This window comes from Pezoporus wallicus, unplaced genomic scaffold (genome assembly GCF_028554395.1).
Source record: "Pezoporus wallicus isolate ANWC-B61680 ecotype Strahan unplaced genomic scaffold, APGP_CSIRO_Pwel_v1 contig_3817, whole genome shotgun sequence".
NCBI classification, from domain to species: domain Eukaryota; kingdom Metazoa; phylum Chordata; class Aves; order Psittaciformes; family Psittacidae; genus Pezoporus; species Pezoporus wallicus.
In genome coordinates, this window is record NW_026635157.1 from 14,551,860 (window position 1) to 14,565,691 (window position 13,832).

Below are 13,832 nucleotides of genomic sequence, written 5' to 3' on the forward strand. Positions count from 1 at the left end.
AGGACATGAACATTTCAAAGCTTCCCTCTCATTTTCCCTATACCATTCTGTTGCCATTTGCTGTACAGCTGCATATACACTGGCCAGAATCATTTGAGGAGCATAATTGCTTCTTTCTCTTGGCAGTCTGCAGGATTAACCATGTTGTAGACATGAAAATATCTGCAAAGAACTGAACATCAAGAAATTTTACAGAATAGCAAGTGAAACATAAATAGGGTTGGCTTCTGGTAAAAACTCAGATTGATTAAAAATATACTAGTAATTAAGGGGTTCCCATAAGAAGAGCTTTGGGAAAACAAGTGGAAAATTAGTCTACTGGAATTAAGAGTTTCTGTTATAAAATTTCCCAGAAAAGGATCTTCCAGTATAAACCATGAGTCCTTTTCCCAGGCAGTAAAGAACATCAAGTCCAGTAGTCTGCTTGGAATTTAAGGGTATGTGCAGTCATCTATTTAATTTCTCAGAAATTTAAAAATTAACTGTAATGAAAAAGAAAAAAAAAAAGTAGTGGAGTTAGTTACACAGTGCATCAATAAGTTAATGTCATGTACAAATGAGGCATAAAGAACATAAACATCTCTGACTCCACAATTCACGCTGGGAATTGCTCATTAGCTAGTGCTGGCACTGTCCATCAAACATGAATAGTGCATAAGGGAAAACATCACATAAAAGATAACAATATATTTCAGGTATTAACCTTTAATGCAAACTACATGACATCAAAAGCATGCTAAAAGTATACAGAATAAAATCACTTCATTAAAGTGAGAAAAATTAGTTGTAATGTATTGAGCATTAAACTAAGGTTTAAATTTTACATGTCAACTTTGAATAATGAAACCCAGCAGCTTTACAGCTTTCTGAGGCTGCATTCAAAAGAAACAATTTTCAATTACCTGCTCTCAAAACTAACACTGGCATATTATCCATAAGCATAATTCTTGTAAACTTGATCACAATAAAACCCCAAATGGCTATCAATAATCCCACACTACTCCATATTTACAGAATATTTTCAGAAGATAGGAATATAAGAATTAATTCCACAGTCAGTGAAGGTTGTATCTTGCAAATTATTCTGTGTGAAATTTTCTTGCAAATTATTCTGTTCAAAATACAAGTCAAAACTGGTAGGCAAAGCCAGTGGAAAAAAAACGAAGTGTCCTTATGTGAGTGCTTTTTAAGGGTGATTTAGTGTAAGCATTGAATACAGAACTAAGGTTCCACTCCAGACATGGGGAACTGAGGCACACAAGTCTTTATTTCTGGCCCAGCAGCCTTCCCCCAGTGATGATCGAGCTCTGGAAAAGTGTGAACTCCTACAAAACCCAGGCATCACTCACGATGCTCAGCATGCTCATAGCCACCCTATATTGTGCTGTCTGGAGTCCCCTTCCCATCCTTGCTCTGGCTAGAAGCTCCGAGAAAACCGAGGTACCCCACCTCCCTCCCTACAGAGGCCCTGATTTGCCATGTGTTTTCCTAAGCAGCCCAGGATGGGCTGCCACGTGGGGCTTCCACACCATGCACTTACCTCTTCCTAGCTGAAGCCACTTGTGATTCTGCTTCTGCCACTGCTGAGGTTTTGCTAATCATTGAGTGATCAGAACACTTGCCTGCAAAGTGGTAAACTTACTTGCAAGCCCTGCTGAGACTATATAAAGTTCAAAACAGTATCTTTAGTTTCCCAAGCCACTGCTTTAATTAGCAAGACAGAGGACAACAGAAGGAAAATGGATGCATCTTCTATTCCTGTAGAGAAAGCTGTGCTATTTTGCAAAAATGTGGCACTTCAGGACATGGTTTAGTGGTGGGGTTGGCAGTGTTTGGTTTATGGTTGGATCCAATGAACTTAATGGTCTTTTCCAACCCAAATTATTCTATGATTCTATTTCTATGAATGAAAATTGAAAATTTCATTAACCTGAGAAATAATTCAGGAAAAAGAAAAAAAGTGAGAATATTTACTGAATACTAACAGGCTTCTGTTTGAACCAGTGCTTGAGCCCTTAACTGTGTAGGCAGATTTCCCCATTTTATTCCTGTTTGAACATGCCCATAAACTCCAGGAGTGGAATGGCATCTCTCCCTGGGGAGCCTGAGCAACCTCCTTCGCATAGTTGAATGACAAGCCAAAGAAAATCACTCTAATGACTAAGAGGAGGTATTGTATTACTGCTACTAGCAGTTTAATGCCACACAGAAACAATCCCCATGGAAGAAACAAGGTCTGACTTCTTTTCACCCTGCCAAGCACTCAAACCACTAAGGCAGAAAGAGGGGTTTACAACCTGTGAGTGTCCTTTTTCTCCATTTTTTTCATTAAGTCTCAGATTCAGTGCAGAAGCTCACAGTTTCAGGAAGCAAAGTTGATTCGTATGTATACCTAAATATATATATATATCATATGTATATCTTTTGAAGCTCTATGTCAGGAATTTATTTTGTGGTCAATAGAAAATTCACATAGTAACAATTTGCCAATGTAGCTTTACAATCTTGTGAAAATATTGCTCTTTTTCAATTTTGTATATTTGGAACATATAAAACAAACCAACAACAACAAAAAAAAAGAGGTGTGAAACCGTAGGTTTCCTCTCTTGCCTATCTCACAAACGGGCTGAAAGAGAAAAGCCGGCTGCCTATCCATCTGTTCATATAGAAGAACCTGCACATTTTCCAAGCAGTAAGCAAGGACTTGTAAACAAGAACTGTCTTTATTCATGTACCGAGCTATCTGAAGTTCATTGCCTCCATTCAATGAAAAATAAAAATATTAATAACATATTTAATTAATAATATTTCAAAATGAAATTTGAGGAAACTTGTATTATCATTATAGTGTATTTTAATTCACTAACTGCAAGATACAAAGTAGAAATCCAGAGACTTTCACAACACACTATGTGCAAAAGCTGGTTTTACATTTTTGGAAACTTCAGAGTCCAGAGCATTGATAACTTACTTCTTTTAACATCTTTTTCAAAAATACGCCTAAAGACAGGATAAGTATTTATAAAGTGGCATTGAAGAAAGTATATTTATTTCTTCTGGCAACTTCAGATTGTCAAAAGATTGTGCACAGCACAAGCTGATAAAATCTACGTGAGCCTGAGAACTCCCTTTACCACCCCACTGCACACTAGTTTATGGAAATTGTGAGTGATTACGACATTTCAGATGAACTTTTTTAGTCACTGTTTATACTCCTTCAGGTAAATTCCTTTTCTGAAACCTGGAAAGTAGTCACGGGGATGAAGCCAGTTATGCTGATAACTCTAAATGAAACTGCCAGAAATGTTTACTGGTAAGGGAAGATCATTCTGATTAGCCAAATGAGACAGCAAATGAAGGCTAATCTTAGGTATAGGAAAGGGAAGCACAAACACTATAAACTGCAAGCAGTGTGCTAAAACTGAAGTAAAATCTCTTTGAATTACTTCATGAAACCACTACATAAAGCACAGATCATTCATGTAGAGTCAAGTGATACTGACGCACCTGCAAGATGTTTTTTCTTTCCATGGCATGTAAATAGATCTTTGTTACTTACTCAGCTTTTGTTCCCTGCCCTCAATACCATTTGATTTCAAGTAGGAATTCTACATCAAGAACAAATAGCTCCTCAACCAGCCTTTGAAATGGAAATGCAGAAGTGTGAAATCGTGGAAGTCCTTGGTATGCGATCTGCTTGACCCGAAGACTACCTCTGAAGAGTGCTGATGGATGTGTTGGAAGCCCTGGTATTATGTACCATCAGAAACCAGATCACTTCTACCACTGGCCTCTGCTGTAACAACTCACCATGAGTTTTTAAAAAACTGTTTTGCTCTTATGGTGGATAGATGTAGATTTAACATCAGGCAACTGGGAATTGAGTACATACTGCATATAATAATTATGTATATTCATGAAATCTAGGGAAGCACATTTAAAGCAATACTATGTACTTAAAAACGTGTGAAACTTCTTTTGGCTCCCTTGTAAACTTCCCAGTGCAGGACTGGTAGAGAGAAGCATACTGCTTCTTTTAGTCTATAAATTGTCCTGAAGAAGGCTTACTTCCATATACCTACAATTGGTTGCCAGTGTTTTCAACTTAGGGGTGAAAACAAAAGCAATGAAAGAATGAACAAAAAATATAGCATCATTGCCTGGTTTGTTTTTTGGTTTGGGCTTTTGTTTTTTGGGTTGTTCTTTTGTTTTGTTTTGTTTTGTTTTTCATGAAGACACTAAAAATATCCAGGAAAGCAGCACAGCAGTGATATTGTGCATCCAATATGTGAAAAGAATCCTAACACTTCAGGGCTTATCAATGTGGCCACACTGATGTTAACCACAGAACCAGCCTATTCAAATTCCTGTTCTAGCTTAGAAAGATGCTTTCCTGACACAGACGCCACAGACTGAGGCACCAAGCAGCTTCATGCTCTCAAGACAAGCACACTCCTATGCAGTCACAGCAGGAAGCAATTAAGGGACTTCTGAGGAAATTAGGTGCCTCAAGACATGGCAACTGCAGACTTGGAGCTTCCAGGCTATTACAGCAGTACAGAAAGACCTTAAACATAATTCAGCACCAGAAACATTGTGTGTCTTTAAGCAAAAATCTTTATCTTAATTCTAAATGTTATGCTGAAATGCAATCTTTCTTTATGTCACTGATAATTACCGCTTTTACTACAAGCTCACATTTCTATGCAGCTCTCCAAACCAAGGTTGCAGATAGATATTAGACACAATTTTCAGATCGTGCCAAGAAGAATAACTACTACTGGGCAAAATGCCAGACGGATTGTTTAACATCCCAGTCTTGACCAGTGCTTGAAGTCTTTTGGTGGCTTGCAGAAAGTGTTTTCTACAACCACAGCAATTAGCCTGGATGACATTGAAGGATAACACAAAGGAATTTCCGTATTCTGCTTATTCAGATTTGCACCACATCTAAATACAGAAGAAGCGCTATACTCAGAAAAATAATAAATACATACAAGCACAATAAAATGTTAAAAAATAGATCCTTTCATTTGAAAAAGTTTTATTTGTGGCTATATTATTATTCTAAATAATTAGAAGATTACAAAAAATAAGTCTGATTTAATTTGAGACCAAGACATAATATGAAAAGCTTTGGTAGAGGACACGTGTGTGGGAAGGTGGGGACCTGAGGAAAGGCAGGAGGTCCACTTTTTGGCCAGGTCCCACTTAGCAAAGGATGTCAGATAGAGGAGAGCTGGGTCCTCACAGTAGCAGTTCTGGCCCTGCTGCAGGAGGGCCAGGCTTGCTGGGCCATGGTGACAGGGGCTTGGGGCGGAAAGAAGTGAGGGGGTGAGAAAACCTGCAAGTGGAAGAAGGGTGCAGAGTGGTGGCAGCAGCAGTGAATCCCCTGTAGGTGAACATGCTCCCTGCCAGAAAGGCATTCCATAGCCTTTCTGTTTCATAGATTCCATACAGCTCCATCAGCTTATACATATGCTGATGTATAGATGCACAAACACAAATGAACACTTTTCAGAATACCTGTTACATAGAAATAATATATATATATAATTTTGTGGATTTATTCCTCCTACCCCCCCCCCAAAAAAAAAAAAAAAAAGGCTCATGAATACAAGAATCAACTGTGATGTTAAAAAGATGTCACCCAGACATCACTTATGGCCATTCGTCTCTTATTTCAGGAATTAATATGTGAGAATTTGAAACTAGTGGAAGGTTTCCACCTGAAACAGTAATGATTCTTGAACTATATTCCAAGGTCTTTTATATCATGGTCTATAATATTTACTTGTCATAGCATTTGCAGACTTTGACAAACTGAATGACAATTTCAGTTTTGTTTCAGTTTTCCAGTGAAAGCCAAGATAAGTTGCTGGAATGTTTGCTTTGCTATCTATCAGCTTGGAATATCTGCACAATCAATCAGCTTCCACCACAGGCAAGTACATCTCAGAAGATGAGTCCTTATTTTTCCTCTTGTGACATGTTTTCCTGTATTACATATGAAATACAAAATGTACATAGCGTAATGATTTGCCTAGTACCCCAGAGTTTTCAAGGTCTGTTAGTACAACTAATTAATTACCATTAATTGTCTTCCAGATTCTTTACTATCATTCATATTAGCCTGTTAAGATGTTCTAGCTCTTTTGGGAGCAATATGTTGTATCCTTTTGTCAATAAACTTGCAATTCTTCATTAAAGGTGTCAGTCACTTGTATATGAAGCGAGTGATTAATTATAACTGATGTGGTCAATTCCTTCTGGGCCATATGATACAGCAATTGTTTTAACAGCAATTTTAATTTCAGAGAATGTATGTAAGCCTTAATGTTCTTGTCTGGATATTGTGTTCAACTGCAGTAAAGTTGGGTACTTGGATCACTTGAGATCTAATTACCTCTAGAAGCATTGAATTTACTTAATAGTAAGTCAATAGAAGTGTCAATTAATAATGATACCTGAGGACATGCTGCCACTTGATGTCACTTCCAGAAAGGCACTGTGTGTGTTTGGAACATAAAAAAAAAATAAATACTGTGTAAGGTAAATAACCATTGGTTAAGTTACTTATGTAACTTCATCTTACTACATAATAACGTGAAGTTACTGGCAGATGCAAGCAACAGGAATTTATAAAATCTTTCTTATTACTATTTATAGTATAATCAAATAACAAGCATCCCTCCACTTTACTGTAGAGAAAAGTTAATGTTAGGGGAAACAAATTAGCAAAAAGTAAAGAATATTACCACTTCCATCCATCTTAAGTTATTGTAGCAGTCATGCAATGTTGACTGCAGTGGCCATAGTGAATAGTATATCTAATTAATTTAGACATTTTCCATTTTTACATGATATTTCCAGGCACAGTTTGATAATTACAAATGTACTCCTTATACAAAAGTATCTATTTAAATGTTTACATTAATGCATTTAAGGAATGCCTCTGGAATGCTCCTGATACGCATCATTCCAACCCGTGAGTTACTTGTAGGCTACAGTTTGTGCTGCTATTTTTTTCTACTGCTTGATTGGTTTCATAGTAAACCCACAAGAGACCTCACAGAAGATCATGTGCACCCCTCTAGTTCACCCCTAATAAAAATACATGTATAAAGCCCCATTAATTTGATCCTAGTATTTGGTTTTCAGCAAAAAACCCTTATAATAAGGCTTATCCTATATGACTGTCCTTAAGAAAGTGCAGAATGCAGTGGATGTGTTGTAGTAAAATCTTGAGTTATTTTACTCAGTACAAAGCTATTAGAATACAAAAAAAAGCACACACCCCCCAAACTCCCCCCCCAAACAAAAAAAACAAAACAACAAAACACAAAACCAACAAACCAACCCTAAAACCCAATGAAAAAGAATAATAGGTACAGTACTGAGGAGGTCAAAATATTATGATCTCCTCTCTTGGCCATAAGCTTTATGACTCCATTGACAACTAAGTAGGTGTGAATTTTAATTAAAAAACATACTTTCACAGAATCTGTCTTGCAGGTTTTTGTGTCCGATAAGTCTTCCAGTGCTGGCTGCATCTGAATCACACACAGACAAATCAAGAGAGTAGGAAGAACAGTGTAATTTGCACTCCAAGCCAGTGATACAAATTGAAATGAAGAATAATGGTGAAGTTTGAGATTTTCCCGTTTGCCTGATTATTTGGTTATCTGCAGGGAAGGTGAGAAAAGACAAGATTTGAAAGTAGAAGGCAGACTACTAAAGATGCTCTTGAATGAAGAAAGAGCTTTTCCAACTATCAGGGAACTGAAACTAAAAATTCATTGCTTTTGTTCTCAGTCTTTGTATGGCCTGAGTTGTTTACAACTAACTAGGACAACAGCCCTTGAAAAGACAGCAATTCTGAAACGGTAAAACCATAGATGAGAGGACCTAATGAAAGCTATTTCCATCTCTAAATCTTCTGATTGTATTTTAGCAATTGAGGTCTACTCCTTCATTGTAGTGGAGAGAGCTGAAATATAGTCAGAGATGTCTACTTCTTGTGTCCTCTTTGAAAGCTGTGGAGATTAATCTCCAGAAGTGAACAGCATGAGGAGATATTGCCAAAGTCATGGGTGATTTTTAAGCATCAAATCAAATAAGATGAAACAATCTGAAAAAGAAATGTATCACATAAAGATGAAAACCTCTTATTGAAAGCTATGTAGCGCATGATGGATGTGCACAAACTTATTCAAAGAACACTTTGCCATGGATGTTTCTCTTTAGAAAAGATGCGGTGATATTTACAATTTCCAGTAGCTGGAAAGACCCATCAACACAGAATTCCATGTAACAGTGGTGCAGTCTACAGGAGTGTGAGAGGTTTTAATGGAAGAAAAACGGACAGTGATATGATTAATGTTTCAATATGAATTACTCTACTGTAAGTGTGATCTGATTTGTTTTTGAAACAGCCAGATTGAGGTATTTCTTTAATTGTTATCATACTGACTTAGATTTTCAGTTTGCTTGTTTTTTTGTTTGCTTTTTTTGTTTGTTTTTAGTTTTTTTAAATTTATTTGTCTTTCTACTTTTTTCGCTATTTGGTTTCATAATGAGCAGTGTTCGCTGCTCAGTATTAAGAACTTTGCTGGATTAATGTAGTTCTCAAAATCAGATTGAGTATCCAAACAACTTGGACTTTGAATCATGGCTCAGGGTGGAGCAAATAATGGATAAATGTAGGAAACAGGATTATCTGAGCTGTAAGGACTGCATTTGAAAGATAATTTGTAAAACTACCTTGTTAATATAAGATTTAGTGGTTGGATATAATCAGTAAGAAACATAGCTCCATTATGAAATTTATGCAAAGTCATGGAGTACGCATATGCAGTGCCATGCAATTAATGATTTGGATAGATCTTGTTCTTGCTCATTTAGTTGCTCTCCAGCTTTTGGAAACTATTCTTTTATTGTCAAGTAGGGTTATATTCTACATGTATCACCTCTGGCAACGTATGGAAGGAAGATCGAGCTATGCAAGTGGATGGATTAAATTACAGACTTAACTTTTTTCAACATAAAATTTCTTTTACAAAGTAACAACTGTGTGTACTGTGTCTGGGAGAGAAAGTCTGCTTTAAAATTCCCAACTAAAAAAATCAGAAGAATTAGTATCTTGTAAGCAGGTGCAAACTTTTATATGGAGGTAAAAGGAGAAAAAAAATAATTTGGGGAATGCGATAATCAAACAGGGAAAGAGATAGTCAAGCCTATAGGAATGCTGTCAGTCCCAATGCCTTTTCCAAAGCTGAAAGTCCACCAATCTTCCATTTATCCCCTGACCTATTTTCTCGTGTAGATTAGCCCTTTCCACGCTCCAGATTGTTACTCGATAATTGCTTCCAAGGCTGTGCTTTTGTACAGGTGAATGCACTGATGTGATTTGCCAAATGATTAACAGGTTTGTATCTTATTCCTGTATTTTAGTACCAATAGTTTAAACTTTTTCACTTTCTGAGAGCAATTTTCATGGAGACAGGTATTTTCCCAGCAGTGATTCTCTATGTGATTCTAGGAGCTGTTTGCCTTACTCCCAACTTTTTCTCATATTCTAAGCACAAATAAAGGCTATGAATTCTTCTCAGATGGTTTTCAAAATAACTCAGCTATTGAAGGATTAACCTTCAGTCTGTTAGTTAGTATTCCTCCTTCCAAAGCATGGTTTGCCCAAAGGTAAGACTTGAATTTTCTTTCTACCTTGAACTGGGGCATATGAAAACAACTGGCTTACACATGTGCTTCACTTGGGAGTTTAATTACTAAAATTCTCAGATCACTATATTTGAAATTGCAGAATTACTAATAATGCTGTAGGGTAATGCAGTTGTTCATGGTTCTGCCCATTGAAAAATGTGATGGCAATTTTTTCACCATTTTTAATGCATATTCGTATTGAGAACCAAGCTATTAATCTGAACAATTTCTAGAAATAGTAGCTAGCTATTAATCTGAACAATTTCTGTCATACTGAGGGAAGAATATTGATGGCTGTGTGTTTGTCAGAAAGCTGAACAAAATAATATGATGCCATTTTAATGAGAGGCAGTTTCCCCTTCAGCAGGATTTTAGTTGAAGTTTACTTCCATTATTTATTTGAAGAATTTAATAATCTCTTGCAGATCAATTAAAAAGACAGATTGGACTGAAGCCAGATTTGGAAAACCAGGACATATCACTTTTTCCAGCTGTTAAAATTCTGTTTAATTAGCACTGAAATTTTTAGCACCTACCTTTCCACCTATATTACTGTAGCCAGCTAAAATGCAATGTATCTGTACCTGTAAAATGTTCATGATAATCAGGAAGAAGCAAGTTGTGCCTCAGCACAGTTTTCAGATTCCCCTACATACCTAGCTGAAGGCACTTACTTACAAATAAAATCTTTACCAGTATCAAAGAAGCAGGTGACAGACCTGGCAATATATTCAGATTTGTTCGAAGGCAGTGAAGATATTCAGTGATTAAGGTGAGCTCAATCCATTACTATCCTGTTCTGAAAGCAAATCTGTTATTTTAATGCTCAGTGTGCTCAGTAGCGTCAGGCTGTGGAATGTGTACACCTAAAAGAAAGCAAGAGGAAGAATTGCTAACTACAGAAACGTTAAGGCCCATATGTTCCCAACAGCTGCACAAGCTGGAAAATTGTCAGAAGCTGGGCAATACTGGTCTAACAATGTCACCTGCCTGAGTGTGCAGGGTGTATTTTTTTAATATATCAGTCAAATTGCTCCATATGGTACTGTCTCAATGATAGTTGTGGAGACACAGCCTGCTCCACAAGTAACTTTCATCTTCTAGATAATTTTAGAGAAACGAATAGTGTCTTTCTGCCCAGGAACACTTACAGGGTTTCAGTAGGATGACTACCAGGACAAGAGAGTGCTCTGCTAGAGAAAGGTAAGCAAACTTTGGTATAGAGAATGAATCAGGAGCAAAAAGCTGAGAAAAACTAAGGGATAAGATAATCTTTACAAATAATGGTTCCCTTGTCTTTTTTTTTTTTTTTTTTTAATAATTGCCATCATTGGGAATTTTAATTTCTGTCTGGGTACCAGGGATTTTAGTAAGGGGGAGCTGCACTGAAGCAGTTTGCCACTTGAGCACTATGATTTCATATCAGAGACACTGGTGTCCTTGGCTGATCCAGCAATCCACCACTGGCTCTCCCTGCTGACCCTGCCTCTTCTGGGGTCACAGCTGCAGAGCATAGGTTTATTCTTACGGAATAACTCTTGTGGCCTACTCTTGACACAGGCCAGTGACATAAGTAGAAGCAGTATGATGCCTGATTTTCAAGAACCAGTCACTCACTGGTCTATAGTAACAGTCAAATTTATGTAAGTACAACATGGAACAAAATTAGTTCCTCATTTGTTGCTAGACTATAAAATTGTTTCCATTGACACAGCCTAAAGCTCTTGACCAGGTTTGTCCTTGAGAGGAATGAACTAACTTCTGTGTTTCCATTATGGAACTCCCACCATTCTGATGTGCATTGAACCAGAGCTCTTTCAAGAGCTGGATAAAGAGTTCTTCAAGGTGAGCTGAACTCTGCAGCTTTGAAATATGTTTTTGTATTAGGAATCTGACAAGTATTACATTTCTACCTGTGCATTCATTTTTTGAAATATAACTAGTCAGATTCTCATATGCCAAACACCTCTGCCTCTTTTTCCTGTCATCTATGAAGGAGTATTTTCTTGATAGAGAAAACTTTTTTTTTTTTTTTTTTACTTCCCTGGAAAACAAAACCCATGGGTTCTGATTTCAGTGATAACATCACTTCAAAATGATGAATTGTCACTTTACCTTGGAAAATTCAAAATTGTTAACAGCAAGAGACTCCAATAAAGATGTAAGTTGGGGGAAAAACTGTGACAGCAGTTTTTTTTTTCTGTGCTAGAAAGCACATTCATAGAATCATAGAATCACAGAATCATAGAATAATTAGGGTTGGAAAGGACCTTAAGATCATCAAGTTCCAACCCCCTGCGATGGGCAGGGACACCTCACACTAAACCATCTCATCCAAGGCTCTGTCCAACCTGACCTTGAACACTGCCAGGGATGGAGCATTGACAACTTCCTTGGGCAACCCATTCCAGTGCCTCACCACCCTTACAGTAAAGAATTTCTTCCTTATATCTATCTAAACTTCCCCTGTTTAAGTTTTAACCGTTACCCCTTCTCCTATCACTACAGTCCCTAGTGAAGAGTCCCTCTCCATCATCCATATAGGCCCCCTTCAGATACTGGAAGGCCTCTATGAGGTCTCCATTAAATAAGACACTGCTAAGGCTAGATTAATCCTCCCATTAGAAATCATAAGCCTTGTATTTTATTTAAAACATAAAGAAAAGGAGTTGATTGTCTTTAATTTCATAGCTTTGATCCCATGCTAAGACTTATTTCTGCATGAAGTGCCTCAAAGTTATGGGGTGACTAGCATATTAATGAAAAGCAAACAGACCGAACTAACATGTTAGATTTAAATGACAGGTCCTGTGTTTCATAAACAGAATGTAGGAGCCTAAACAGGAATTAAGTAGATGTTAAGGATGAAATCTAGTTGCATGAATTGCACGTGGTGAAACTGCCTATATGCACAGGTGGCTGGGGCCATTTGGTACACTCAGGATATCCATGGGACTTGGAGAAAATCATAGAAATACTGGAGATACTCATCTCTCTGGCAAGACTTGTCTTTAAGTTCACCTGAAGTTCTCTTAAACCCACCTTCAATTTAAACTTACCTGAAATAAACACAGAAGGCTTGGTCAGTGGACTTATCCAGGCATCTAATGCCATTCCAGATGCCTCTCAAATGGCATTTGAGATGCGCTCGTTTGTCTGGCAGATGTGACACAGGACAAACAGGATTCCTTATGCTGTTCTGGAGCAGCTGGATACCACACCATGTGCCCAAGGACATCTCAAGTGACACTGTGCCATTTTAGACAACTGAATTTGCTGCTTGTGCCCCCCCCCCCCAACTTCAGAAACCATTAGCCACAATAATATATTGTAATATACCAAAAGAAGGCTGTATTTAACCAAAGAATTTTCATGTGAATTGCTCCAGAATAAAAACTGGATTTTGTTAACAGATGGATTATTTTCCCATTATTATCTTAGCATCGTTCCAAAGCATGTCCAGTACATCTGCAGGGTACTTTACAGTCCTCATTGCCAATGACAGCTTGCAAATACCAAGCAAGAGGGTTTTGCATTGCCCAGTTCTGCATGGCAGTGTGTTTCACGTAGCCAACAGATCAACACTTGCCCATACGCCACTACTAAGGCCAGGGTAGGGCTGGAAACAACTTTGTGAGATCCCTTTGAGTTCACTAAATATTGAGTTCATTAATTGTTAACTGTATTTTCATTCTCAGCACTGATGATGTGGAAATTAATGACCCAGATGTAGACAGAGATGAAACAAAGGCTTGTGGTTGCTGTGAGAGCCTCTGAGCACTTGCGCAGAGCACTTGAGCACTCTGAGCACTGCTGCAGACAGTGGCGGGAAAAGGCTGTGCAGTTACATACCAAAAGAGGTCTAGCAGAGTAGCTATTTAACATGAAGTCCATTTCTTAACATGGACCACACCATGGCTCTTTGGCTCCTGGTTATGTGATTCCTACTTAAGGAGATTTTGAAAGTTTATTTCAGCAAGATTCTCCTATCACAATATTATAAATGAAGGATGACTTCTAATGGACTAACTTACCAGTGTAAAATAAGAAAAAACAAAGAAAGAAATAAAATTAATTTTAGATTGCCTACATGACTTCTATCCATTTACCAG